We start from the raw sequence: 4473 nt of genomic DNA, 5'->3' as shown, positions 1-4473 counted from the left end.
GAGGGAGCACTCGATCCCCTCATCCCCATCATCAATAAAGATATTGAATAAGTCTGGCCCCAGTATCGAGCCCTGAGGAACACTGCTTGGGACCGGGTTCTATCAAATCTATCAAAGCTTCTCCTTTCTGGCCTGAAAAAAGATACCAGTCATTCAATGCACCCCTGAGCTCTGAAGAACTGAGCCAACAGTTTGATTTTTGCTGTTATTTGGTCCAAGTCAGCTGCTCTTCCTTGTGTAGCCCAGAGGAAGCCAAATTCTCCTCTTTCAGCTAACATCAATGGAAGGATTCTTAAGTAACATCAATAACAGGGTAAACACCTCATTCCATATTAACTTCCGTAAGATACACAGGATCCAAGATCTTTAGCCCTGATTTAGGTATCTTCCCATCAATCAAACAATTCAGAAGGTACACAAAACACATGTATGACGTGACTGTAAGATTTAATGGCTTCAGCATCCTAACTAAGCAAAAGTCAAAGCAAAGATTTTATTGGCCTTTTCAAGTAATTCCTCTCTGGGGTAGTTTGCAGTGAAAGTTTTTAATGGGTCAGCAGCATAGTTCAGTACACATGAATAATTTTGTAAGTCTCAGGTTTCTGTGAGTTCTCTGAATGAATCCATCTTGCTTAAATTCTCAGTAGGTCACTGAGTCAGTAACTGGAATGTCACAGACCTTGTTCTGAGAAGGGGAAAGAAACAAAGTGCAGAAAAAAAAAAAGTGGAACAGCAGAAAAGACAAGGGAAACCTGTTCTTAAAGAGTATTTGTAAATAATCAGTAGGAGCATATAAAGAGTGGGCATAGCATAAACCAACCACTGAAGAAAGGATAACAACATGTAGTAGTTACACTAGAGGACTCTATGTTTACTTGGCCAAAAAAACAGGTGTTCTCCCTGGACTACTAATAACAAGCTGTGGTCCTAAGTGGTATCTTTCACCAAAAAATCCTTTGTACACTTTGCTATACAGCTCCATTTTATTGGGAGAAATGAAAACACAGTTATGCAAAGTAAGTTGCTCTAAAAAAAAGATTTAGTAGCAAGACAAACCTTTCTTGATCAGATGTTTGTGAGTTAGGTCCTCTCTTGCCATGACCTGCCTCTGGATCAGAAGGCTTTTCCAGTCTTGAGATTAAGAGCTTCCTTGGTCAGGCTTAGTTATATGTCAACATGTATAAGTGACCTCTGAGTGTCTATATATGACTACAAGAATTCTTTTGGGAACAGTCTTATAAATAAATGTTCCTCTCTATTAACATTTTAAGATAGAATTACTTCAGGTCCCAATTCCATGGCATTGGTCTGCAGGATGAAGCATCTTTGAAAGTCAAGGCTGCACTAAACAGAATAGTTACAATAGTTATTGCTTGAGAGTTTTCAAGATTTCACCCATAATGTCTTGAATGCAGCCAAGTCAACGTCTGTGTAATGTACTAGCAAACATGTCTTGTTAGCATCAGCTAAGACATTCTGCACATACACCAACATGGTAGATGTACCCTTAGGCAGTATGGAGGAGAAAGATGAACAAGATGTGAATGGGACAGGAAGAACGAAAAAAGGACAGAGTGATGTCTGAGGCAGTGCTTGAAACTCTTTTAACCAGTGCCTATGCTGAATGCTAGTATTCTGTACTAAGCTCTTATATCTGCTTTTGCATCAGATTTTGTGTTCATATTCTTACTTCATACTACAGGACCTCAAGTTGATGCAGATGCCTGTGAAATGTCCTATGTCCTATTTTATTTGAGCTATGAATCACTGCAGGAAGTTCAGGAATAAGCAAGATGTTCCATATCTCTATTCCTGTGTAATTAATTAGCTGGTGAGGAGAACAGGTGAGTACAGATGCCCATTTTCTATGAAACTGTAGGTCTTGGTGTCAGTTTTGTAAGGCTCACAGCACTTTGATTTACTGGGCAGCTGCAATGATGGGAACTATTTCCAGCACACTACTGAATGATGTAACAACTTTGGCTTCCAAACATTTTGTTGACTCTCACATTGGAAGGAAAAAGTATGTGTGACAGACTGAACTGTGGGGTATTTGTCTCAAAGATTGGTTATCTGGGCAAGAATTCCTTTGGCTGGCGATGGGAGTGGCTGCAGGGCTTGCTGCTACAAGGCCCAATCATGCACCATCGAGTCATGCAGTAGTCAGGTGATAGTTGCGTGTGGAGCGGGGCTGGAGCTGCATGAAGCATATGCACATGTGCAGACAAGCAAGTACATGTCATTGTCATGGAAATTTCAGCCCGTGAATGAGAATAAAAGGAACTGCCAAGACAAGCCTTTGTGCGATTATTTGTGCTGTTCTTGGTGCCAGTTTGGCCGCTGCTGTAGAAGCAAGGGAACGCTGCCACGATGAGGAATCCAAAATTGTTGAATCGCTCCAAAACCTCATTTGGTCCCTTCAGGGGCAAGTGGTGGATTTAAAGGAACAGCTTGAAAGAGAGAGAGACCAGGTGAAACATCTGCAGACTGCTCTTAAGGAGCAACTCTTTGCAGGCACTGCCCACGAGGAAATACCCCCAAGATCAGGAGTGGTTTTCCGTTTTGACAACTTGCAGGCAGCAAGAGAAAGAGTAGAGAAATTAGAACTGCCCTTGCTGCGACCCTTGGTTAAGACCAAGTATATTTATGATGACGATCAGGATCAGTTCCACCAAGTCACAACCAAGGAGGTCCCCTATGTCACCACCGAGTTGGTGAAGTTAAAAAAGGATTTTGGTCGAACACCTAGAGAGTCAGAGACAGAGTATGTGTGGAGAGTATCGTTGTCTGGGAGAGAATCAGATTTTGCTGAGTGAAAAGGAGGCAGAGGGGTATTGGGGACTGGGAGTATTTTTAATTACTGGGAATCACGACACCCCTTGGTCTTTAACTCAGCAGGTAGCCTATTGGGCGGGGGGTTTGAACCCCTTTGGAGACGGAGGATCCCCTCGCAATTATGGGGACTGTCGATCAATTGATCGAAAGTGTGCAGAAGATGGCTTGTTTGCAGATGATGTATGATTGAAAATTGGAGCCTAGGCAGGAGTCCCCAGTGATGATGCCAGTAGAGCCCGAACAAATGACTCCCCTCATAAGGGGACTCCTGGATTCCATAAAGCGGATTAGTATACAATTATAGGGGAAAATACAAGCAATGCCTCGGAGCAAAAGGGTTGTAGCTGCTTTAGAAGGGCTTACGCCCAATTGGTGCCACTGGTCCCCAGATAGGAAAATCTGGACATGGGGAGGTGACCAAGAATTGATGAATTATGGGCACAAGTGTGGCCCCATTAATATTCCAGACACTAAAACAGACTCTAGGGGCCTGAGGCAAGCTGAAGTGAAAATGGTTCTGTGAGCTGGGGGTGATAGAAGAACACCCCTCAGAGGGAGAGACATCCCAAATAAGCACAATAGCCTGTGGGCAAAGGGATGACAAAAAGGAATTCTGCGTGATGTAATGGGTGGATTGCCAACAGACAAGTTAGAAAAACTAGTGTCAGGATGGCCTGATAAACTGGCAGATATGGAGGTGAGCTTTAAAAAACCCACTCCCAGGGCACCCTTTTTAAACGACTGATCAGAGACAAATGCAAATACTGGTCCATTGACAGCCACAGTACCGAATATAGCTGAGCTTACTCAACTACAATCCAGGAACGAGCCCACCCAATTGTGGCGACGGTGGATGCTAAGGACATGTTTTTTATGGTCCCCCTACAATCCAAGGACCAAGACCATTTTGCTTTTACTTGGGAATGTCAGCAATTTACTTTCACCTGACTCCCGCAGGGATATAAGCACTCCCCCACATTAGCCCATCATGCATTGGCGCAGGAGCTGGAAAGAATTCAGGCAGAAAAGGGGGTCAGTATTTACCAATATATTGATGACACACTTGTGGGAGGGGATGAGGTAGAAAGGGTTCACATAACTCAAGATAATATAATCCCCCATCTAGAAAGTTTGGAGTTGAAGATTCCACCCAAGAAAATACAAATGCCCTGAAATGAAGTTTTTAGGGATCTGGTGGAAGGAAGGAATGACATGTATCCCACCGGACATCGCTAGAGCCGATGAAGATGCCAGAGTTGAAAAAGAATTTACAGCATGTACTGGGGCTACTTGTGTTCTGGAGAAAACACATTCCTGATTTTTCAATCATTGCAAGACCCCTATATGACTTGTGGCGAAAAGGGGCTGAGTGGGAATGGACTGGGCTCCATGAGGAGGTATTGCAGTTGCTGGTGCTTGAAGCAACTGCCCATCAAGCTCTGGGTCCCATTCACCCTACAGACCCTGTCCATATTGAGTGGGGCTTTGCCAAGACAGGGCTATCGATACATTTATGGCAAAAGGGCCCCGAAGGACCCACTCAACTTGTTGGGTTCTATTCTCGCAGTTTTAAAGATGCTGAAAAAAGATACACTGTTGGGATCACCCTGTATGGCTCAACCTTAAGGAGAAGGAGCT

The 4473-nt window shown here is 43.6% G+C and overlaps 1 pseudogene; it reads left to right on the top strand.

The window, feature by feature from the left end:
* Positions 1–2267: 2267 nt before the first annotated feature.
* On the top strand, positions 2268–3358 carry LOC104616264 (annotated as a pseudogene).
* Positions 3359–4473: the final 1115 nt, after the last annotated feature.

This window comes from Phaethon lepturus, unplaced genomic scaffold, assembly GCF_000687285.1.
Source record: "Phaethon lepturus isolate BGI_N335 unplaced genomic scaffold, ASM68728v1 scaffold2926, whole genome shotgun sequence".
NCBI classification, from domain to species: domain Eukaryota; kingdom Metazoa; phylum Chordata; class Aves; order Phaethontiformes; family Phaethontidae; genus Phaethon; species Phaethon lepturus.
Note: the sequence above shows the minus strand (reverse complement) of the source record. Positions and strands in the feature narration are given on the sequence as shown.